This window comes from Balaenoptera ricei, chromosome 10 (assembly GCF_028023285.1).
Source record: "Balaenoptera ricei isolate mBalRic1 chromosome 10, mBalRic1.hap2, whole genome shotgun sequence".
Taxonomy (NCBI): Eukaryota; Metazoa; Chordata; class Mammalia; order Artiodactyla; family Balaenopteridae; genus Balaenoptera; species Balaenoptera ricei.
This window is the reverse complement of record NC_082648.1, coordinates 89,992,721-90,019,163: the sequence shown is the minus strand read 5'-3', so window position 1 is coordinate 90,019,163 and position 26,443 is coordinate 89,992,721.

Below are 26,443 nucleotides of genomic sequence, written 5' to 3'. Positions count from 1 at the left end.
TTGCCTCTTACATCTAATAAGTTGCTATTTTTAACTCCCCGCCCCTAAATATTTCTCAAAATAAGCTCTCCTCTTTATCCTCTTTGCCATTGTCGTGATCCAAGCCTTCATAATCCTTTACCTAACTCAGCAATTAACTTTCCAATTGTTTTCCCTGTTCTTCTGTCCCCTTTTCTGTAATGCACCCAAACACTGCCACAAGAGAGGTCTTTCCAAAAGGAAAGTGAAATGAGTTTTCTCCTTTGCTTAAGAACAGAATAATGCCATTTGCAGCAACATGGATGGAACTAGAGATTGTCACACTGAGTGAAGTAAGTCGGACACAGAAAGACAAATATCATATGATAGCGCTTATATGTGGAATCTAAAAAAAAAAAAAAAAAGGGTACAAAAGAACTTATTTACAAAACAGAAGTAGAGTCATGGATGTAGAAAACAAACCTATGGTTACCCGGGGATAAGGAGGAGAGGGATAAATTGGGAGGTTGGGACTGACATATACACACTACTATACATAAAATGGATAATTAATAAGAACCTGCTGTATAACACAGGGAACTCTACTCAATAATCTGTAATGGCCTATATGGGAAAGGAATCAAAAAAAAAAGAATGGATATATGTATATGTATAACTGACTCACTTTGCTGTACATCTGAAACTAAGACAACATTGTAAATCAACTATACTCCAATAAAAATTTTTTTTAAAAAACATACTTCCCAAGGTATCCCCTAGGAGATCCTTTAAGACCCGAAGTTCCACTAAACATCTCAAATCCTTCCATTGGAAGAAAAATGAAGTCCTACGCACTTTCCCCACCTCATCTCTCCTCACCACCAACCTTACATGCGTGGTTCCACTAACAGTTGCCTCTCTTGCTTCCAGCGCCAGCATCCGGTTCATCAGCCAGCCTTGCCCCTTGGCCTTCAGACCATTTCCTCGTTCCATCCACTTTCGCCACCCAGCTGCTGCTGCCTTATCGAAACCGCCATCCGCTCTAGCCTGGAAGACTGTGGTAGCACCTTCTCTGGTCTTTCAGCTTCCTTTTTGCCCCCTATAGTCTGGGTTCCACACAGCTATAAATAAGGTCACATCATTTCTCTGATTTCCCATCTTATTCAGAAGCCAAAGTCCTTACACGGGGGTGACAGGACCCCACACGCTCTGTCCCCTGGCTCTCTCTGCAAGCTTCTCTAACCCACTTCTCTATGGTCAGATCGATTTCCCTGGTGGTCCTTTAACACGGCCGAGAAAACTTCTCTTCACAACCTTTGCATATGCTGTTCCCTTTGCCAAGAATCCTCTTCCTGCCTTTCCCACTAGAATATAAGCATCAAAAAGGCACTGTCTGGGTTCATCTCTTTACCTCTCATACATAGAACACTGTCTACCACACAGTAGATGCTCAATAAAGATTTGAACAACTAATGAGTGAGTTGTATGTTTTGCTGTTTTTGTTCGATGCCTTTATCCTAGGCGCTATGGGAAAAGTTGGACCTGATGAATTTGAATCCCTGACTGTCTTTAACACGGTGACCCTGGGTAAGTCATCTCTGAGCCCTGTTTCTTTATTTGTAAAATGGTGAATCTGTAAAATACTCAGAATTTTTGTGAGATTAAATAATACGGTGTTAGTTTTTTCCTCTACGAAATCTGAGCTGATGCAAAGACAGTCAGGTGATCCTCGTTCCAACATTCTGCAGTGTCCTAAACAGAGAAATGTGACTTCTCAGTTGGGCCAGACAGAAACTTCTGGTTGTTAAAGCTACAGAGCTGGCTTCAAAATGATACAGTTGAGGTTTCTCAGTCTTTAAGATACACTCTTTTTGAGGAATATACAAATTTACTTTTAAATCAAAATTTTTTCTTCCAATTTATCCCGACTTTGAAACAAAAATACATGATGAACAACACATTGGTAGGAAAACTGTATATTTTTAATACTCTTCCTTGTGCCTTTACCTGACTTTTGCCCCCATGCCTGATGCCCCTCAATGGGAAGGAAGACAGCGCTCACGGACTTTGTTCCTCCGTCGAATGTATTTCACTCATTTACTCCCTTCTGACTGACACACACTCAGAAGTTTCTGCAAAGGGTTGGACTATGGCCACAGTGACCATATGGCCCAGCTTACACCTGCTGTCCCACTGGAATCATTTATAGTGGGCCTTTCACTCTCAAGCACATCCTGGTTTGGACAATAAATTATGTTGTCACCCTACTAAGAGTCCATGTCTAAAGGCTCATTTTGACAAGAATAAACTTCTGAGGCCCAGGCCCATTACATTTTCCTTTTTTTTCCTCTTGTCATCTTACTTAGATCTGACTATAGTCTTGAAACCCTCTGTATAACTGCTGCTTTGCTTATATCACAGACTTAAGAGTCTATTTATTCATACAATATGTTATGCCCCCCACCCTGTATTCTCCCAAATCCTTTCCCCAATATAATTCTTCTGATTACCTTATTATATATATATAGCAACATCAGATAGAAATAAGCCTCCTTCAGACAAATGTGTCTGAATTTTTCCTACTCTGGGTAATCAAATCTGGACTCTCCAAATCCAGTGTGGTCCAGTGGGCCATGAACAATGCACAGAGAAATTCTCAGACTCTGAGGAACTGACAAAGAAGGTGATGTATGTAGAAGGCATACGTCATGTGTCAGTTTTAATATTAATACCTTTATTTCAATAAGAATATATAAAGTCAGCTTTAGAATGATAGGCACACAGACTGCCCAAGCTCAGAGAAGTGTTGTCTATCAGTGTGTTCCATCTCACCATCTTAAAATCAAAGGGAAAAGATGTTTACTTAAACACAAACAAACATGCTCTAATGAGAGATTACAGAGTAGGATGGCAAATGGTGTTCTACTTGAGCACAACTCCATTCCGTTGACTGCTTAGGTGATGTGTTGAAAGGAGCCATTGAGGCTGAGCCTAGGCTCAGTCAGAAAGAGGGGTATGATTGATTACTGATGTCTGCCTTGAGCACAGGAAGGGAAAGTGGCTGCATCAAGGTCCGTGAATTAGCGAACCCTGTTCTAGGGCAAGGGGTTCAGCAGAGAGGTTAATGACATAATAATTGGTGCTAGAACAACAAGAACAACTCTCCGTTTTATCAGTGGCACAGATATGGCCCCAAAAGAAGAAGCAACTTTCCTAAAGTTATCCAGCCCAATCAGTTAGTTGCACCACCATTAGTAGCCGAGGATCTGGTCCACTGGGTGTTGGTCCATTAAAAGAGCAAAAAAGGTACAAAGAGAAAGAGTGGTGAAGGCACACTTCCCCTCCTTCCCAATTTTGCTCCAGGTTATCCATATATATAAGAAAGTGAAAACAAAACAAGGCAAAGCAACAAACAAAAGATGAATGAGGCCGATCTGTAATGGGCCACATAGATTTCTAAGTTCAGAAGCCTTGGGCAACAAATAGTCCCTTAACGAGGGAAGTTTAACTAGAACAGCTTGGTGACAGCTTTGTCATTGAATACAATCAAGTTTTTTCTCCGCGGATGAACACCTAAACCATAAAAGTCAAGGCAGTACAGGGGAATATGTCTTCTGTTTGGAATTTTCCGGGAGGGGCTGGAATGAACGGTAACAGCTGTGAGCAGCTTTCAGAGAAGTCCCTGCGCTCATGCTGCTGAATTCAGTGTGTAACCTGAGTCACTGAATGTATGTTAAAAACAGCTTGGTGCTAGCTTTACCATTGAATGCAATTAGCTTCATTCATGAATTTATTTTTGCCCTGTCTCCTGCTTCCTAGAAATAAACCAGCTTGGGTTACATGCGAATGACGGAGGTGGGGGGCAGGCAGGAATGAATGCCTTCATTGTCACTTCTGCGACCCTCAAGTCTCATGTTTCCCAATGCTAACCATGGCAAGCACAAGATAGCTTAAGAAGAAAAGGGCTCCTGTGATAAAGCATCATGTACACTGCCTGACTCACAATAGAAAGCCCCAGATGCCCGAGAGCCCATTTGAGACCCACACTTAACTGGAATTCAAGAGTCATCTTCCACCAGGTTCAAACACCAATGCAATTTTTTAATCTGGGTCAGAAATCCACAGGCACTTAAATCTCTACACATCAAAGTGCTGCTTATATCTGAAGCTGGACTTACTAGCCTCTGCTTCTCTGAATATCCCCAACCCCATGGTACTTCATCCAAAGAAATTCTTCTTCAACGGTGGAATTTCAGAATCAATGAGATTTCCTTACCTTTTTCTAATCGTATCAGGTAACTGCTTATTCTGCCCTCATATAGGACAAATTACTCTTATTTATAGAGATAAGAAAAATTATCCTCCCTCTCATCATTAGGCCATGATCTGAAGTAGTTTCTTAGATTGGAATGTACTGGCTTGTACAGACTACGAAACATACAGGGGCCAGAAGGTTAACCAAAATGGGTAACTAGGATGAGTACTAAGGCTATGGGGATTAGTGGAGCCTGAGAAACTGGATAGTACCTGCTCCTCTAAAGTCATTTAAATTTGTTTTTTAAGATGCTGATTATCAAGAAAATACCCCAGTTTGCAATCCTTGAACTTCAAGATCCAGTAATAAACCTAACATTTATTAGGCATTTCCTAAATGCCAGGCATTCCCCTGAGGGGTCACTTAATCATCACAAAATCCCTAAAATAGTTACCATTATTCTCTGTTTTATAGAAAATGAAACTGAGACGCAGAAAATAAAATCAATCATGCAGTCCGTAAGTGGCAGAGCCAAGATTTGAACCCAAAGGTCTCTGGCTCCGGAGCCCATGTGTTTTAACTAAGAACAAGAACTAAAGTTGGCTTTGTCACCTCTTGCCAAGAGATTTTGAACCTAAATGCAAATGTAATGATCCTTTGTAGGTGTCTTCTGTGCCCTACCTGGTAATACTAAATCTTAAAAGAGTTCCAATCTACTCACTTGCCTAGCCAGCATCTATATGTTGATAGTTAATTCCAAACTAAAGCTCCACTTAAATACTAGAGGTGCCTTTTCAATTATTCAGACAATATATGATGACCTTCCCTCAATCATGCTATTGTTTGAGTGGTGCTTTGCTCTAGTGACGATATACCTGGCTCCAGGCATGGCAATTGATGCTGCCTAATGTCTTTTGAAAGACACACAGGACTGATGTATTTTTATAGGTCACCCCCAAAGTCAGAGAAACAGGTAGTAACAGGTAGTTATAGGAACACACTTGCATTGATCGTCCAACCTTCTCCCCACCATTTCCACCCAGATGCTCCACAGGCACCTAAAACTCAGCCTGGTTCAAAATGAGCTATTTATCTCTTCCCTTACACCCAAACCTGTTCTTCCTGAAATGTTTTCTCTGCAGATTAACAATTCTGCCATTTTACTAAGTCTACTGAACTTGAACTATTTTTTTTTTTTTAATTGGGGTATAGTTGTTTCACAATGTTGTGTTAGTTTCTGCTTTACAGCGAAGTGGAGTTCCCCGTGCTATACAGTGGGTTCCCATTAGTTATCTCTTTTATACATATTAGTGTATATATGTCAATCCCAATCTCCCAGTTCATCCCACCCCCCTCCCCACCTTGGTGTCCATATGTTTGTTCTCTACATCTGTGTCTCTATTTCTGCCTTGCAAACCAGTAAACTTGACCCTCTCAAGCCCCACAGCTAATCGATCATCAAGTCTTGTTGATTCTTCCTCTGAAACAGCTCTCAAATTTAACTCCTCCCTTTTCTGCTATCACTGCCTTGTGTAGATCCTGTTTTTTCCTCATCTGAGCTACTGAAGTTGCTTCTTCATTGTTTTCCCTAGCTCCTCTCTCTGTCCTGCCCATGATTTCTCACTCTGGTCTGAATGACTTTCCCCAAATGCAAACACCCTTAAATTTATTTTATCTATACTTCCACTGATACTTACACTGATTTCTTATAGTCTAATGTTCTGAGCAAGACCTTTCACCTCAACCTGCCACCCATTCATCATCATGCCCATCCTCCCAACCCAACACAACTCCAGAACTCTACAGACCTGCACCCAGCTACTGCACGCCTTCAGGCATTTGCATATACTTTTCTTCTGTTTGGGATGTTTCTACACTTGGAAAACTCCCATTTGTCTTTCATGACACAGTTCAAATATTTCATTCTCTGTGAAGTCTCTATAAATTCCTCTAGGCAGATTTATTTGGTCTCTCCTTTGGATCCCAAGATCTATGGTAATCTCCATGTTACACTCTTGAAATTAAGAGCTTTCAAGTTCGTTTTCTCCACTAGATGGTGAGATCCTAACTATAAAGGGCAATATTTAATGTACATTCACATGCCCAGTGAATGACACATTCAGCGTTGTTGAATAAATCTATCTAATATTTATCATTCAACAAATATTTATCGAGTGCTTGCCAATTTGACAAGTGCTGGACTAAATACCTGAGACATGATGGTGAGCAAAACCAGATATGACCTCTGTCCTCACAAAGCTAGCAGTCAATTGCAGAAACCAATTATTCATCAAGCAAGTACAAAGATACCTGTGAACCTAAAACTGCACTAAGTGTCCTGAAGGAAGATGCAGGGGTGTTTTTAGAATGGGGTTTGACGTAGCTAGGGAAATCAGGCAAGCATCTGAGCTGAGTTATGCACTGTAAATAGCAGTTACTTGAATGAAGAAGTGAGGGAAGATCAAGCAGATGGAGAAGTCTGTGCAAAGACCCTGTGGCAGAAGGGAGTCTGGAAAATACCGGACACTGAAAGAAGGCTATGGTGGCTGGTGCAGAGAGAACCGGGTGAGCCTGCTGGAGGACGACGCTGGAGAGGTGGGCAGGGTCCATACCACACAGGCCCCTACGGTTCATGTTGAGAAGCTTTATCTACCTTAAAAGCAACAGGAAACTAGACAGCATTTAAGCTCAAGAGAGAGATGATCGTTTTGCATTTTGAGATCACTCTGATCATGGGATGGAGAACAGATGGGATGTGGGAACACCGAGCAGGAAATTAGGACAAACGCCTAAGTGAGAAAAGACGGTAATTTGGCCGAGCTAGATAAGTGGGAGTGGAGAGGGAGAAAGGTGGATGGCTTTGTGAGACTTTTAGCAGTTGAAAGTAGAAGGAGTTGTGATAGATTAGGTATATATGAAAAGACAAATAAGAATCTAAGGCAGGATATGTTTGAGTTGTTAACTGGGCAGTATGAACTCAATTATTTTCAACACCATGCTTCGGACTTGCAAACCATTTACATTTTGTACTGCAGATCTCAGGAATGTGGGAAGAAAAGGCAGGGAGGGGATTAGGATTCTAGCTCCAAGCAGTACCTCTAAGGTGAGGGGTGGGGGGATGGGCAGAGCCAAAAGGCAATAAAGATTTGCCTGGCCAATGTGAGGACTGGTTTGGAAGAGCTGCTACACACAAAGAAGACTAGACGTGGAAGACCAAAAGAGAAGGTGAGAATAATTAGGGTGGGCTTCCACTGAGGCCTGAGCTGAGCCTTGGAGGATGAGTAGGTTTCAGACAAGAACAGAGGTGGAGAAAGGATCCCTGGCAGGAGAACGCGTTACCTGGGTGATGACAAGTGAAGGAAAAAGCTGTAGAGGTGCCTCCTCTAATTCCCCTTCATTTCCTCTAAGCTAGGAAGCAAGATAAGCAAGCTTGTTACAGATACTACTTAAATGATCATCCAAAAATCTATGGCTGAGGACATGAATTAGTGCAAAGATGCAAGAACTGGCCTCTTTGGAGATCAGATAATGTTGACATTTGTCTTCAGAGTTCCAGGTTGTGCCCTGAAGGTCCAAGATTTTAAATCACAGCTGAACCCTTTGGTTCCATGAGATGCGTGAACACATTCTGAGAGTCTCCCTCATGGCAGGCAGTGCACTAAGTTCTGGAATTAGAAAGAGGTTCAAGTGTGGCCTCTACCTAGTGTGTCTTAGAATCTATAAAATGTTATCAAATAAGTTCAGCCATAATATTAATAACACACCTATGCCTTTGAGTGTATAAAATAGTCAAAATAAAAATGGAAACCTTCTAATTGGACAAAAATGAATATATATGAGATTAGGGTCATAAAGTGCAATCTCCCTGGCCTAAAGGCATATGAATCATTGTGGAGTGCCTGCTAAAATACAGAGTTTTGCACCCAACTCAGCTTACAGAATCAAACACTCTGAGGGCTGGAGTCTGAGAATCAACATTTTCAACAAGTTCCCAGTGATTGTAATGCCCAGTAAAAAGCACCATTTTGTTAAACCAGGAGTGAATCTGGATATTAGAACTCTTAAACCTTTCTTTTATTCTTTGGCCCTTTTTTGGGAAAAATACATAAATATTAAAGGCAACCCAAACAAAAAACCTCATGTATCCAGCTCTAAGATTAGGATCCTAATTAGTCAATTAACAGGGAATCCCAAGGTTAAAATTCTTTCCACCCTCCCTTGCCTATACATACATAGTCTGTGTTCTCGTTAGCCAATGCTAATTGTGCGCCTTCAGATGTGATTATTTACATTGCCAAGTATATCACATAAAATATAAGGCATAAGTTACTCTATGTGTGGCTTCTTATCAGTTTGGAGTATGTACATTTCAATGTGAAATCAGCCTTGAGGTTGCTTTCATATGGCATCTGTTACATGCACAAGTTGTAAAGAAACCTGTCACTTTTGGCTAAGAGAAGATATCAATGTTATTTTGCTTTGTTGTTCATGTATGTCCTTTTTGCTTTTCGCCTTAGCCACATTACATTTTTTTAAAAAGGCAAACCCATTTCATAAGGAAGAGTTCACTCAAATTTTAAATGAGAAGAAGCCAAATTAAACCTGGTGGAGACAGCCTTGTCCTATGTAGCCTGTAATAGGTATGTGCAGAAAGAAAGCCAGAGTTGGGTTTTAATATGGACAAGGAAAGAGGCCCAAAGAAAAAGAAAGAGAAGTCAGAACTTTCAATGCTTACCTGCCTCATCTACTTCCTGCCTATAATACGCATTGTGGGTTAATTCCTGGGAGGTAGGAAAAAGACTCACTTTGCACTAAAGTTAAACCTTGTAGAGAATAAGTAAAATTCCCAACAAATCCCAAAGCAATGTGCATGGAAAGAGCAGAGGCCCCCTAAAGATGCTGCACACAGATGCTGGACTCCCAGAACCTTGGAGCTCAAAAGATCCAGCGAGAGAAACTGCCTAGTACAGAGGAAGAGCATGAACCCCAGAGCAGCCCCTGCCAAACACCCACAGCAAGTCAGCAGCAGAGCTGGTCCCCAAACTGCACCCCTGATTTTCAGCACCCCTCTCTCCAGCTGCCTCTGCGCTGCCAATCCAAGCTTTAGATGATTTTGCCCACTACGGGGTCCCAACCGAACACTTTATGGACAATGAATGACCCAAAAAGACTTTCTCATCACTGTTCCCCAAGTGACCTGGTGGCCTTATCCTCACGAAGCAACAAAGTCATTATACTCTGTATCTCCTACGTATAAAAACCCACCAGCCTCTAAGATGACAACACATCCCCTGGTCTATTTCTTTCAGCCAGCCTTTCAAAGCTCAAGTCCTGGCTCTGGGGCAAGAGGGTCCGTGTGCGTGCATATGGGTGTGTGCACGTGTGTGTCCGAGGGAGTGGGGGTGAGAGGAAAGCCATCTCGTGCACCTGGAACATGGCTTCGATCGGCATCTTCCACTGCCCAGTAAAACAGCTTGTAACACTTCCACGAGTGCATCTGGAGCCCTGTTGCCTGATCCAGCCTCCAAAGGCCCCTTTTTTCCGACGACCAAGTAAGTATCTTCACAATGAGACCACTGCACTGCCCTGAGCGGGGAGGTCCCTTCATTACTCACCTGCTGTCGTTCCTTTGGTGGGGAGGAGGCGGAGGCCCAGGACACTCCAAGGAGCTTTAACTGCAGGCTCTGACTGGACCCTTCAGCCTCTTGGCAAGGCTTTCCCAGGTGAATAGGGGGCAAATACGGTTTTCCATTTATGTTTCTTATCATGGGTCTACGGGGAGGGAATAACAAGGACCCAGGAGCCCATTAAAAGCTTGCACTGAAGGCAGGGAGGGGAGGGGAGAAAAAGCTGGGAAAGTGGGGAATAAAAATAATACCCAGTACTTTATTCAACTATTTTATAACGAGTTAAAATCAGACTTCTTCCAGATCTAAATGGATCTGCAAGTCCCATAATTAAATGGGGAAAATGAAGCCGTTTCATGCCTTTTGCTCCCTTTGATCTTTATTATTTTTGTGACTAACGTGTAACCGGAGCTGCTCTTTCTGGGGCGTCAGCCTCTGGGGCAGCTGCCGAGAGAGCCCTGTGAGGCTGACACAGGGTGGGAGCCTGACCCGCCCCCGCAAAAGCAGACCCCGAGAGATGCGCCTGCACCGACAAGCCTTCCTCCGTCTGCCTTTTCTTCTGGCGCGTTTTCCCCTGTGCTCCCTCCTCCTCAAGGACTCTGGGAACTGGTATTTTTTTCCCTCGAAGGGAAGGGACGGGAGCATTTTAATGGCAGTAAAGAAAACTGTCTCTCAAATCACAAGGAAGCTGACCTCTGAGGGCTCATTATTTTAATTTTCTTTCCCTATGGTTCCTCATCAATTTCATTCCTCTCTACTCCTCACCCCTCCATGTGTGGAGCGCACACACGTGCACACCCACGCGCTGAGCACAGGCATGCAAGCACGCACAGGTGGAAGCTCTGTGGATCTTTCTAGGCTGAGGAGGCTCAATCACACTAAAAGGTGAAATCTCTTCCTCCTCCTCCTCATTTCCTCTGGAATCCGCTCCTGGTGATTCGCTAGAGCGCCCTCAGGTGGCTCTCTGTTGTAATACCATGCAAGACTGTGGAAGGCTCTAAGAATACGTCTAAGCAGTGCCGCTGCAATTCAAACTATCACTTTTCTCTCTCCACCTTTACTTCTTGAGTGGGCCGATGAAGCTGAGAACTACCGCATGAGGTCTTGACATAGCACAGGTCATCCCCCCAAATGTGCGTCTGGACAAAACCTGGTCAGTCTCCAGGATGAGGGCTGAGTTCAAGTTCTGGGTTAGGGCCTTGAAGGTTCCTTCTCAGCCATGAGCTGAGAACACAGCTCTGAACGGCACAGAGACCAAGTCAGGGGGGAGCAGCTGGGTACCTCTCCTCTGCCTCGTGAGAGACACGGCCAGGATCGCCTGAGCTCACCTTCGGGCCGAGAGGCTGATGAACTAATGAAAGCCAGAGATTTCACGTTAACACAGTGCTTCTCCAAGTGAGGTGCAGGGAACTCCACCACAGAATCACCAGAAGAGTCTGCTAAAATCCCAGGTTTCCAGGCCCCACGCTGTACCTATTGAATCAGAACCTTTGCTACGGGGACCGAAGAATCTGCATGTTCAGCAAGTTTTCCAGTTGAGTTTTAGGCGCAGTGACGTTTGAGCAACCTCCCTTATCCTTTCACCCACCACCCCTCAGATGAGAGATTTATATTTGAACAAAAGCCTTTCGTTCCACAAACCAATGGGATGACTTTGGATACTGTGGCAGTGCAGCAGAGGAGGTCCTTTAAGTGAGTGGGTAAGAGAGGTTTCCAGCGCTTCTCGATTCTTCCCAGACAGGCAGCTGCACGTGCAGCTAAAACAAGGGTCAGCCTTCTCTATTCTGCCCCTGTGAGTGCACCTCACAGGTAGAGCACTTAGAGACTGGCGGGGGCTGGATTCTGCAGTAAAGAACTCTACCTGGAAACTTGGGTATCCCGTTGGGAGGGAGAAGGGCCCGCAGAGTCAACTCACCTCCCGAGGGCACCAAGCCAGCTGAGCGGAGTGTGAGCTGCCTGCCTCTCCTGCCTCATCACTTTCTAGCCGGGACATCTTGTGCAAGTGGCCCCTCTGTGCCTCAGTTTTCTCTGTGGAGAATGGGAACTAATATTTGTGCCTGCCTCGATAAATATTATTATTAATAATAATAATAATTTCTAAGGATCCTGAGATTGGTGGGAAGAGCCTGTCCTCAGAGATGGGTGTCGTGAGTAGTGGATATGAAGTTACACAAAAGTATTCCATGAGATGGGTCTGAGTAAGGGAAAAAGTATATCTGCTGTTATTAAACATGTTAAATGAGCTCTGAGCTTCCCTCTTCTCCATCTTAGCCCCCACTATTCTTCTCCTCTGTTCCATCAGAGGAGGCTTCTTTCTGGGTGTTTCCAGGTCAGGAAGACGATATGTAGCCTCCTTCCTCTGCTGTGGGCACAGAGCATTGAAGTCATTCTCTTTCCCATCCTGGGCAAGAGGGGGTGGGGATGAAATGAGGGAGAGGGGAGAAGGAAGCTTCCCTTCCAGCAGATGCCCATGAAGACCCAAGAGAAGCCATGAATGGAGCAAAGAGAGACTTGCTCAACTCTGGTCAGGCTGACTGGGCTTATAGCCAACTCGGCTACTTACTAGTTTTAAGACCTTAGTTAATATTCTTAAACTGTAAGCCTTAGTTTTTTTCATCTGTAAAATGACTCGAAGTAATAATATCTACTTCATAATTGTTATAAAGATGAACAGAGATCTTTGGAGGCCATACTCCTTAGCCCATGGCTTTAAGCCCCGTGCAAGGCCTCTCTCTTGTTTTATTTTATATGTCACCATTTATCCCACAACCTCACTCCCACTCCCCTCCTTTCTCCTCCTTCCTGGGGTTTCATGTATGTCTTTATATTTGTGTGTATCTTTGAAAAACATGTAGCTTCGATTAATGTGTATGTTAAATTTTAATATCCTTAAGTGGTATTGTGTTATAAATCATTTTCCACCTTTTGCACTCAACACTGAGAATTTTAGAGCTATCCATATTACAGTTTGCCAGTGGCTCTCAACTTTACTACATAACAGAATCACCTGGGGAGCTCTTGAAAAATACCAATATCTAGACCTTAATTCCAGTGATTCTGATTTAATTTGTCTAGAGTGCGGGCCAAGCCTCAGGTCATTCTAAAGTGCAGCCAGGAGTGAGAACCACTGCTGTCTGCAGCTCCCTGGACAGGACTTACCAGGTGGTACAGGTAGAGTCCCTCCTTTTTCTAGCCTAAGCAAGTCCCTGCAGCAAAATCAAGTTATACTGACCCTAAGGGTAGTGGTAAAAACGAAAAGAGGGGGAGGGCAACTTGCAGTCTAAAAGGTATGTAAGGAAGGGCAGAAATCAGTCCTATCCTTCTGCCCCCTTTGTAAGAGTCATAGAGCAGTATGCTGTTGATTCGCCTGTCTGACCATTGAATCATCAGCATTTACTAAACACCTCTGTCTGCCAGGCGCTCTGCCAGGCTCAGGAGACACAGCAGTGAACAGGATGGGCACTCAGTAGCTTTCAAACATGTTAAATGCAGCTTCCCAGCGTGCCCTCCCCCACCCCACCCCCATTCCCAGAGCTCCTGAGCAGTCGGTACAGGGCTTGGCTCAGGAATCTGCATCTTGAACAACTGCAAGCGGTGACACTGATACCCAAGGGCCTGGTCATCCTTTGAAGAAAATTGGTTCAACCAGTTTATAAGAATCAGATCATTTTAAACATATTTGGTAAATTTAACCTAGTTCCCCCTCTAGAATTTTCTGAGAAAGCAGAACCTCCATTTCCCATATGTCTCCAGCAACAGTTACAGCCTTGGCTGATATACCAGAACCCTCTTCCTCCTGCCAGACCTCCCTACACATATAGCACCACCAGCAATAATTCATTTGTGGTAAATCTGCATTACACAGTTGCTGTAGCGACATCAGCACATTCAACCCCTACCAAAACTCTGTGAGGTAGGTCTCACCTTTCATGTGAAAGAACTGGACTCATATCGGTTAAATGACCTTCTCAAGGTCATGCATCTCCAGAATTTAAAGCCATATGCCTCTGGTTGGAATAACCATCCATTAGTGCTTTCCAAAAAAAAATAGGTTGAGAAAAACTGTCCTGGTGCTCTGGGGTCGGGAGCACATGCTACACGACAGTGAGGAGCCCAGCTGTTGAGGTACTGTGTTGCATGCAGCCCCCTAGAACACCAGGACACTCTTCACTTTTCCTATTTTCTCTTGGAAAGCCCAACGGCACAACAGATGGTTATTCTGATCATAATCATTGAACCAACTCTTTGCGGGGTGCTACATTCTTCCCATACACAAAGTACACAGAGGATGCCCTCTTATCTGGCATTAATTGGCACTAGTCATTGGTTGGCTCATCGGAAAAACATGGCTAAAGCTGGGAATCATTAAAAGGTGATGTATACACACATTAAGCATTTTATTTTAACCTCAAACATATCAATGTACATTCGTGAACCAGACTTTTGATGTAGAGCCAAGGCATTTTCTTTGACTTTTAAGTTCCCTGATTAGAGTTTTAATATTATCTCTAAAATAAATTACACCCATAACATACATTTTAGGATCTGTAGTTTCTATTTTCTTAAAATAGAGCAGAACTTAACTGCCCTTCTAATGAAGTCTAGGTGCAAAATTCCATTTAAAAAATATATTCCAGAAATTTCTTATTGAAGTTTAAAATAGACAAGTTGAAAGAGTGGTATAATAAGCACCAAAATATCCACTGCCTAAATTGAACAACTTGTACCTATTGACATATTTGCCTTATTTCTCATAATATATATAGACCAACGTCTACATTCATTCATCATCTATCTACACTTATGTTTGCTAAACATTTGAAAATAAGTTGCAGACACCATAATATGTTCCCCTAAATACACAGCATGTACCTCCTGAGGATAAGAGCATACTTCTATATTTTTTCACACAATGACAAATAATGATGACTTCATAATAACATCTGATATCTAGCCTTCACATTTCCCCAGTTGTCACAAGATTGCCATGTAGATTGTTTTTTCTTAACCAACATCCAGTCCAGGTTCATGCATTCCATTAGGTGTTTTATTTTTTGACTCACCTTTGCTTTGTTTTGTTTCCTCCTTGATAGTGACTTTTTACAGAGTTCAGGCCATTTTGTGCAGTATCTAACGTTCTGGATTTATCTGAGTGTTTTATTGTTGTTATCATGGTTCCTCTTTACCCTGAATTCACTGTAAACTGGACATTAGGTTTAAAAGCTTAATTAGATTTGGGTTAAATATTTTGGGCAAAACTCTTCACTGGCAATGCTGTGTATTTCATATGGCATCACACCTTCTAAAGACATTTTTATGAAGAGATGTAAGCATTTATCTTGGGTACATACCTGGAAGTAGAACTGCTGGGTAATAGGGGACACAAATGTTCACTTTTTCCAAATGGTTGTATCAATTTACACTCCTACCCACAGTATATGAATTCCAATGGGGCACCACAGCTTCATCGACATTAGAAATTGTCATTCTAGTAGGTCTGTGATGGTATCAGATTGTGATTTTAATTTGCCTTCTCCAGATGATCTTAAGCACATTCTTAAGTAATTATTGATCATTTAGATGTGAAATGCTTCATTATTTTGCCCATTTTTAAGTTGGTTTGTCCGTCTTTTTAAAAAATTGATTTGTGGGGGGAAAGGGGAGGGATAAATTGGGAGATTGGGATTGACATACACCCACTACTATATATAAAACAGATAACTAATAAGGACCTACTGTATAGCACAGGGAACTCTACTCAATAGTCTGTAATGACCTACATGGGAAAAGAATCTAAAAAAGACTGGATACATGTGTATGTATAACTGTTTCACTTTGCTGTACAGCAGAAACTAACACAACACTGTAAATCAACTATACTCTAATAAAAATTTAAAAATAAATAAATAAATAAAAATTGATTTGTAACAGTGAATATGAGTCCTTTGTTGATTATATATATTCAAAACATCTCCCACTGTGTGTTTGCATTTTCACTCACTGAAAGGTGCCCTCTGAGGAACATAAGTTCTTAATTTTAATATATTCCAGTTAATCAACCAATTCCATTATGCTTGGTAATTTTATATCCTATTTAAAAAATCTTTATCTACCCCAAGACCATGAAGATATTCTCTATATTATCTTCCAGAAACTCCATTGTTTTTTCTTTCACATTGAGATGCGCAGTCCATCTGGAATTAATTTTTTTTAGTATGATGTGAGACAGAGGTCAATATCATTTTTCCACTTGACCAGAACATATTATTAAAAAGACCATCCTCTCTCCAGTGCCTTACTATGCTCCATTTGTCATAAATTAAGTGTTCATGTATGTTTGGTTCTCTACCTGGACTTTATTTTGCTCCATTGGTTTATTTGTCTATTCTTGTGTCAATAATACCATGCTCTTTTAATTACTGTAGCTATTTAATTCTTAATAGCCAGTAGTATATGATGTCCAAACTTGTTCTTCCTCATCAAAGTTGCCTTTTGCATTTCTGTATAAATTTTAAAATCAACTTGATAATTTCCAATAAAACTACTGGATTTTGATTAAAACTGCAATAAATCTATAGATCAATTTGGGGAGAAACCATGGTATCTTTCTCTTTTTCTTTAGATCTTGCTTAATTTCCCTTAATAATATTGTGTAGTTTTGCTTAAATCACTTACTAATTCTAATGTATTATTTGTAGATTATTTTGGATTTTCTAGGTACACAATCATATTATATGTGAGTAATGGTAATTTCTACATTTCAATTCTTATGCATTTCATTCCTTTTTCTTGCCTTATTGCAAATGCTAGGCCCTCCAATACAATGTTGAATAAAAGCAATAAAATGGTGCTATATAATGATGAGCTCCAGCATTTCTTCCTTTTAAACCTCAATCTCAAGAAAGAACTTTTTAATAGTTCATCATTAAATATAAAGTTTCCTGTAACATTTTATAAATATTTATCAAATTAAGGAAGTTCTCTCTATTTCTAGTTTGCCATGATTATTTTAAGTCATGTACAGATGTTGAATTTTATCAAGTATTTTTCTACATCTATGAACACGATTACCTGATTTCTCTTCTCTTTTCTATTAATGTACTGAATAATAGTGGTGATTTTCTACTGTGAAATCAACTCTGCTTTGTTGGGGAAAAAACATGACTTGATCATGATGTGTACTTTTTTTGTATATCTTGTTTACATATATATTTTGTTTAAAATATCATCATGTGTATTCATGAGAAAGATTTAATTCTTTCTTGTAATAGCCTTGTCAGGTAACAAGGTTTGTAGACCTAATAAAAGCTGAGGAGTGTCCTTTCTGTTACTATTCGCTGAGAAAGTTGATCTAAGATTAGTGTTATTTCTTTCTTAAATGTTTGGAAGAATTCATCAGTGAAAACATCTGGACTGGATTTTTCTTCATACGAAGATTTAAATTATGAATTTACTGTTTTTAATAGATATAGAATTATTTAAATGTTTATATCTTCTTGTGTTTTTCTAGGAATTTATCCATTTTATCTCAGTTGACAAGTTTATTCATAAAAAGTGTTTATAATAACCTATAATTATCTCTTTAATGTCTGTTCTTTTGTTTATACTGGTTATTTGTGCTTTCTCTTTTTTTTTCCTTTTAATTATTTTTTCCTGGGGTTATCAATTTTATTAGTCTTTTCAAGGAAACAAGTTTTGGTTTTGCTGATTATTTTCTTTCCAATGTTTATTTTTTATTTCACTAATTTCTGCCCTTATCTTTATTATTTCCTTCTTCTACTTTCTTTGGATTTAATTTGCTGTTCTTTTGCCAACCTTTTTGATAGATAGTTAACCATTGATTTTTGACCTTTCTTCTTTTATAATAAATGTATTTAAGGCTCTAACTTTTCTGTCTTCTCTGCTTTAGCAGCATCCACATTTTTTTTCCTTAGAGAGAAGGGTGAGGAGTGTTTTTATGGTGGAAATGTTCTCAGAGCTCTGCTTCACAAGGCCTCATAGCCCCTAAGGCCCTACTGCAGAGTTCCACCAGTCCTCTCTATTCCTTCCCCGAAATTCTGAGGAGAGGGGGGTTCATGAAAATTTGTTTTCTGGATCTAGTTGGTGCAGTCCTTTCCTGGGTTTAAGATATTACAAGTCAGTAAGGGAAACATTCAGTCAACAAATAAGGAGCAGGTGGACATCCCATACATTATTATTCAATTTAAAAAATTTGCAATTTCCAGCCTGATTTTTAAAAATTTGACCCATGGATTATTTTGAAGTACACATAGGACTGATTGTCTGGGTACCTTTAAGTTTCTGACTTAAATCTACTGTGGTCAGAAAATGCTCTCTGGATAATTGGAATTCTTTCAAATTTGTTAAGCCATGCTTTATAGCTCAGCAAATGGTAATTATTCCATGTGCATCTGAAAAGAAAGAATTATTCCATGTGCATCTGAAAAGAAAGTATGTTCTCTGATTCTGAAGTACAGTATCCTATATCTGATGTTTGTTAATCAAGTTCAAATGTTCTATTTCTTGCTGATTTTTTGTTTTGGTCTTCTTTCACTTACTATGAGAGATGTTAAAATCTCTAACTAGAATTGTGAGTTAATCTATTTCTCCTTCTAGTTCTGAGAATTTTTGTTTTATTTTTTGATACTCTTATTAAATACACTCAAAGTTAGAATTATTACATATTTCAGGGAAATGGACCTTTTGTTATTACAAAATGTTCCTTCTTACATCTAGTAATGCTTTTGCCTTAAGGTCTATTTTAGGTTAGTGTTCAGATGCTATATATTTTTCTATCCTTTTACTTTCACAATTTCTGTATTCTTGCAGCAGTCTGACAATTTCTTTGTGTTTTAATTGGAGTAGTCTACTTACATTTTATATGATTACTGATGTCATTTCATTTTTATTTCTCACAACAGTATTCCTTTTCATTGCCTTCTTTGACTTCTTTTGCATTAATCAATTATGCATTAATTATTGCAGTTTTCCTGTATTAACTTCCTCTTTTTAAGATTTTTCTATTTAAATTTACTGATTCCCTAATTACAATCTCAGCAAGAAAGAAACTATTGAGGACCAGCAGGGGTTGTTGAGAAGCAATTACCTGGCATTGTTTTTTGTTTTTTTTTTTTAACGTATCTATCAGCTCACATAGTTACTGTGTGTGTGTGTGTGTGTGTGTGTGTGTGTGTGTGTGTGTGTGTGTGTGTGTGTTTATATCTACTCTATTAGCAAATTTCAGGTATACAGTACATTATTATTAACTGTAGTTACTTTGCTGTACATTAGGTCTCCAGAACTTAATCATCTTGCAACTAAAAGTTTGTACCTTTTTTTTTTTTTTAAATCCTGGAGTCGCTTTTTTTTTTTTTTTAATTTTTATTTATTTATTTATTTATGGCTGTGTTGGGTCTTCGTTTCTGTGCGAGGGCTTTCTCTAGTTGCGGCAAGCGGGGGCCACTCTTCATCGCGGTGCACGGGCCTCTCATCATCGCGGCCTCTCTTGTTGCGGAGCACAGGCTCCAGACGCACAGGCTCAGTAATTGTGGCTCACGGGCCTAGTTGCTCCGCGGCATGTGGGATCTTCCCAGACCAGGGCTCGAACCCGTGTCCCCTGCATTGGCAGGCAGACTCTCAACCGCTGCGCCACCAGGGAAGCCCAGTTTGTACCTTTTGATCAATAGCTCCCTTTCCCCCACAACTACCAGCCTCTGAATAACCACCATTCAATTCTCTGTTATTATGAATTTAACTTTTTTTTTAATAGAGTCCACATATAGGTGAGCTCATGCAGTATTTGTCTTTCTGTGTCTGGCTTATTTCACTTAGTGTAATGTCCTCCAGGTTCATCCATTTTGTTGCAAATGGCAAGATTTCCTTCGTTTTTAAGGCTGAATAATATTCCCTTGGATTGAATAATATACCACATTCTCTTTATTCATTCATCTGTCAACACTGAGGTTGTTTCCATGTCTTGGCTACTGTGAATAATACTGCAATGAACATGGGAGCGTAGATAGCTCTTCAAGATAGTGACTTTCTTTTGACTATATACCCAGAAGCAGAATTGCTAGATTATATGGTAATTCTACTTTTAACTTTTTGAAGATTCATACTGTTTTCCATAATGACTGTACCAATTGACATTTCCACCAACTGTGTCCAAGGGTTCTCTTTTCTCTACATTTTTACCATTACTTGTTACCTTTTAATAATAGTCATCTTGTTACCTTTTCGATAATAGTCATCCTAACAAGTGTGAGGTGATATTTCATTGTGGTTTTGATTTGCATTCCCCCAACAATTATGATGTTGAGCATCTTTTCATATGCCTGTTGGCCATTTGTAGATCTTTTCTGGAAAAATATCCATTCAGATCCTTTGCTCATTTTTTAGTTGGGTTATTCTTTTTTTTGTTTTTGTTTTTTTTGATACTGAGTGGTACCAGTTCCTTATATACTCTGGACATTAATCTCTTAACAATTATATGGTTTGCAAATACAGTCATCTCCCTGTATCCATGGGTTCTGCATGCACAGATCCAAGAGCCCATCAAAATTTGATCAGAGGTTGGTTGAATCCACAGATGAAAAACCCACAGATCTAGAGGGGTGATTGTACTACATCGTTTTATAAGAGACTTGAGCTTCCATGGGTTTTGGTATTTGGGGCACGTCCTGGAACAAATCCCCCACAGATACCAAGGGATGAGATACAACTGTATTTTCTCTCATTCTGAAGGTTGCCTTTTCATTGTGTTGTTTCCTTTGCTGTGCAGAAATGTTTTAGTTTGATGCTTTTGTTGCCTGTGCTTTTGATGCCAAATTCAAAAAATTACTGCCAGTAACAATGTCAAGGAGATTTTCCCTTATGTTTTCTCTTGGGAGTTTCAGGTAGTACATTTAAGTCTTTAATCCATTTTGAGTTGCTTTTTGTGTATGGTGTTAAAAAAAAAAGGGTTCAATTTCATTCTTCTGCATGTGGCTGTCCAGTTTTCCCAAGACCATTTATTGAAGAGACAGTCCTTTCACCACTGTGTATTCCTGGCACCTCTGTCAAAAATTAGTTGACCATATATGCATAGGTTTATTTTTGGGCCCTCCATTCTGTTGCATTGGTCTATTTGTCTGTTTTTATGCCAGTTCCATACTCTTCTGATTACTATAGCTTTGTAATATAATTTGAAATGGGAAATATGATGCCTCCAGCTTTGTTCTTCTTGCTCAAGATTGCTTTAACTATTTGGGGTCTTTTGTGATTCTATATGAATTTTAATACTGTTTTCTCTATGTCTGTGAAAAATGCCATTGGAATGCTAAAGATGAGTTCAGTGGCAAGGAACTGGGGCATGCAGTGGTGGTGGTCAGTGCTGGCAGTGTGCATGCAACGAGCTTGCAAGGGCTGGAGCTGGCTGCAGGCACACATGTGGTGGCTGTGTTGCCAAGACCAGGGCTCCTGCAGTGGTGCTGGCTGAGGTGGTTCTGAAACCTGTGGGGGGTCTGAGGCAACTGCACTGGCTGTTGGTTTCTTCAGAAGTCAAAGTTCCTTGGGTCCTCTGCAGGGTATGCTGCTGGTGTCTGCAATGGTGAACACGGCAGGCTTCTCAGAGGTTAAAGCTGCAGTGAGGGTAGGTGTACATGGCTACCATGAGGTCTGCTGAGGTCCTCAGCAATGAAGGCTGCTGAGGTCTTCTGCATATCAGACCACTGGGTACCATGGTTGCTCCTGCCATTAGGCTGATACTGATAGCCCCTGCCCTTTTTCTTTGTTCCTAGCCATCTCCACATATCTCAGCTATGCTGGTCTCCCCAGCCATCTGGCTGGCATAGAACTGAAGCAGATCCTTTGGTCAGTGACCCAAAAGGCTGTGAAATCTGGTCACTCACCCTGCTTTCCTCTTTTTTGCTAGGGAAAGTCTCAGGCTGGAGAGTTCCCTCTTGGTGCTCAGCAGTGCCAGCCTGGGCAATGGGATGATGTAGGCAAAATGAAACTATTCTTCCTACTCTTTTTGTGCTGTTATTCTCAGGTTTTTTGCTCCTCTATGTTTCTGAAACTTCTTAAGTAGGCTCCTGAGCTCTCCCAGAGGTATTTTTGTTCAAGGATAGCTGTCTAATTGTTTTTTTGTGGGGGGAATGAAGGGAACAGAGGCTGGGATATCTACTCTGCCATCTTGCTGACATTCCTCTATTAAATTCTTACTTATCTATTATTCCACTGTTCTTTTAGTGATTACCCTAGCGATTATAATATGCATCTTTAACCTATCAAAGTCAAATATAAATTTGTGTTTTTACTACTTAGATTTTTCAAGACCTAAGAATACTCTAATTCCATTATACCACTTTATTTTATATTATTGTTGTTAGGCATTTTATTTCTAAATACATTTTAAATTCTACAAAACATTTGTTTTTTTAAAAAATAATAAGTAATATTTAATTTTTCTTACATAGTTACCATTTCCACTGTTCTTCATCCAGACCTGAATCTACATGCTTCCATCTGGAATCATCTTCCTTCCACCTAAAGTATTCCCTAAAGTATTTCTTTAGTGCAGGACTGGTTGTAACAAATTCACTCTACTTATTTTTATTTGTCTGAAAAAGTCTTTGTCCTTATTTCACCTGCATGTATAAAGATTTTTTTTCATTGTGTATCAAATTCGAGGTTGGCTTTCTTTTGCCTGATTGTTTGTTTGTTTTTAGAAGACGCAGACAAGGAATTTGATTTCTGTTATTTCTATTAAGAGGCCAGCTGTCAGGCGTATTTTTGCTCCTTTGATGGCAATGTGTCTTTTTCTCTCACGTATTTTAAGGTTTCATCTTTGTCTTTTATTTTCATCAGTTTTAATATTCTTCACTTGGGTTGGTTTTCCTTGTATCGATCCATCTTAAATCTGTGCATTCTCTTCACACTCATTCTTTTTTTTAATGCTGTGGGGAAAAACATATTTCTTCTGATCCATCTTTTTTCCCCTTCCTTCCCTTCTTAGAATCCATTGTAAATATGTTAAGTCCATTTACTGTGTCCCATGTTTCTTATGCTTGTTTTTGTATTTTGCATCTTTTTTTAATCCACTCTTTACTCTGATCATTTTCTTCTGATGCATCTTTTAGTTTACTAATTCTCTCTTCAGCAGAGCCTAATTTTCTACTAAACCCAATGTTCAATTTGTTAATGTTACCTATTGCTTTTTTAAGATGTAAAATTACAAATTTATATTTTATAAATTTCACATGCAATAAAAATGTCCTCATTGTTCTCTATTCTCTTGAATCTATTAATCACAGTTATTTTAACAGAATCTCCTGTGGGTTTACTTGTAGAGTCTGTTTTTATTGGTTTGGTCTCTCAATCAGTTAATTTAATCTCCTTGTGTACCTAATAATTATTTACTGAATGCCAGACTTCACACATGAAAAACTTGAGGTGTAATATAAGGCTCTGGGTACTATTATAGTCTTCAAGAGAGGATTTACTTTTTCTTCTATCAGGCAGTTAAGATAAAGGTGGATCACAATTCAGTTTAGGACTGAGCTAAACTGAAGTTGCATTTGAGTGTTTGGGAGCATTGATTTATTTCTAATTAAGCCTTACTCCTAGAGTGTAGCCTTTCAGAGGACCCAAACCAAAAAACTGTGCTTTTAATCAGGGATCTTCCTCTTTAGTGAGTCCTGAACTATATTTGTCTCCCCAGTTCTGTGAGTTGGCCAGTAGCTTTGTCAGTTACTCAGGCTCATAGCTACTTATCTTGTTGGCTACTAATCTCAGAACAGCAAATTCCTTAAAGGGAAAATCAACTCGGAATATAGGCCTCACTTCTTTGTGCTTCCCTTTCCTTCCCTCTGTGATCCTGGCTGCCTAAGTCTTTGCTGCCATGGTTCCTGTCAGTTAAATAGAGAAAACTTCCTTGGATTTTGCTTGTTTGTTAATTACTTATAATGTATTTCATTATCAGATTGTCACAAGCACATGGAATTGTTTTTCTGATAATATTAATAATAAAGGTTAGGAAATATTTAACAAGCAAATTTAAGAAAATTGTAGCTGCTATTCATGAGAAAAAGATGATTGGGTTTATAAATTAAGTTTGACAGTATATGGCTGCAGTCTTTAAAGATCACTTCAATATTCTTCATCTGTGGTTCTGTGATAGACAACATTCAATGAAATTTTAAATAAAAGCCAACATTTAAGTTGGTTCTCAAGCTTTGGAATAATCAAGAATCATGTGGGAATCATGCAGAATCATGATTCCTTTCTTCAGAATTTCTACTTATAATTTGGGGGAGTGGCCCAGAAATCTCCATGTTAAAAAATAATCCCACAAATTGATTCTAATTCAATTGTTTCACAGATTAGACTTTGAAAAATCCTCATATAAGAGTTTGTAATTCTGGCAGGTAAAGCTTCAATGAAAAAAAGAGCTTTCATCAATATTTAGCCCACACCAATCTTCCTAAGGCTGTGTAATTGCTAATGATGTTCATTTCTATCATAGGCAATTAGTTTGAAATCTGTACTTTTTACTGGAGTGTGCATTTTTATTGTTTAGGGTTGGTTCAATTACAAGAAAGAGAAAATCCAATTTAGCTGTTGCTTAAACACAAAAGGCCTTATTTCCTTATGCAGTCATTCTGGATCAACTGTCCCGAGCTGGTATTGCAATTTTGTGAATCTATTAGAGAACCAGGCTTCTTCCACTCACTCTGAAATTCCTACAGTGCATTTCCTTATTCCAGATGGCTGTTGGAGCACTAGTCATTATGTCCAAATTTCATTCAACAGGAAAGAAGAAGAAAGAAGAAGGTGATGCTCTTTTCTTTTGAGGAATACTCATGGGAAAGTGCACACATCTCTTCTACTTACATCCCATTGGCCATGCTTAGTCACAAGAGACATTGGGAACTTTATTGTTTATTCTGGGTAGCTCAGCTCAAATTTGAAATACATATTTCTTAGAAAAGCAGAGAGAATAGATATTGGATGACAACTAGCAGTGTCTACTAATAATTTTCTTGTTGAAATCAAGATTCCTGTTGGATTCCACAATAACTACTAATCCTGCCCTTGCTCCAGTGTTTTAGCATTTATACTTCATTATGTCCTTAGATTTCTACAATAACTCTGGGAAGTATAGGAGGTACTGTGATACCCAGAGAGGAAAAAGGGGACTCAACTTCGGCACATTCAAGGAGCCAGGTGACTAACCCAGGGTGCATCTGGCATCTTCTAGCACTTGCTCCATTACCCAACAGCCCTTTGTAGGCAGTGGGTATCCTGGGTGTGCAAAGGAGAGACTGAGGCTCAGAGTCCTACCCATGGTCTAATGCACAGAAGAAGTCCTCAGTAAATAGGTAGATCCAAACCAGTTTGTCATGAGACAAAAAGGAAAGGCATTCCCAGGACAGGAAGGCAGGTCATTGTGGAGTCAGTGCATATTGACCCTGAGAAACAGTGCTAGCAACTCTCCCTGGTGTTCCTTTGGAGCAAAGAAAATAGTGGATTAGGTATAGCAATAGAGGAATTCCACTCAGGCTGTAACAAGGTTCTTAACACCTCCACCAGGGTGGTTTCAGAGAAGGCCAAATAGGAAGCCAAGATTTGTATCACTGCCAGAGTCCTTCTCCCTTCTCCCCTTCGACACAGGGAGGGAAATGAGCTTCTACTCTTACCTGGAGGCAACAAGGATCCCATCCCCTACTCATAGGGTTGGTATCAGAGGGGGCCTAGTGGAGAGTCAGGACTTTAACCACTGCTCAGGGTTAATGAGCCAATAATTACATTAAATATAAATGGTCTAAATTTACCAATTAAAAAACAGAGATTGGCAGAATTGATTAAAAAACATGATCTAATCATGTTCCGTCTACAAGAAACTTACTTCAAATATAATGATGAAGGTAGATTGAAAGTAAAAGGTAGACTGAAAGTAAAAGGAGGGGAAAAGATACACCATGCAAACATTAACCAAAAGAAAGTAGGAATGGCTATATTAATACCAAATAAAATAGACTTTGGAGCAAAGAAAATGACCAGGGACAGAGAGGGACATTACAAAGTGTTAAAAGGGTTACTCCACAAAGAAGACATAGCTATCCTAACTGCATACCCAGCCAACTTATTTTTGACAAAGGTACAAAAACTATTCAATGGAGGAAAGATAGTCTTTTCAATATACGGTGCGACTGGACATAGGCAAAACATGAAGCTCAACCTAAGCCTCACAGGTTATAGAAAAATGAACTCAAAATGGATCATAGATTTAAATGTAAAACATAAAACTATAAAACTTTTAGAAGAATACATAGGAAAAAATCTTCAGGGCTTACAGCTTGGTGAAAAGATCTTAGACATGACACCAAAAGCATGATCCGTAAGAGAAAAAAGCTGATAATAAGGACTTCATCAAAATTTAAAACATTTGCTCTAAGAAAGACCCCACAGAGGACGCTGAATAACTCAGCACAGGTCCACAAAAATGGATCAACATGAGGTGTAGACTAGTAATGGATGCTGATGGAGCTCAGAATACAATACAGGTAAAGAATGATGTATAATAAAGAGGACCCAGATAAAGCCCAGATTAGGTATCTTTTTT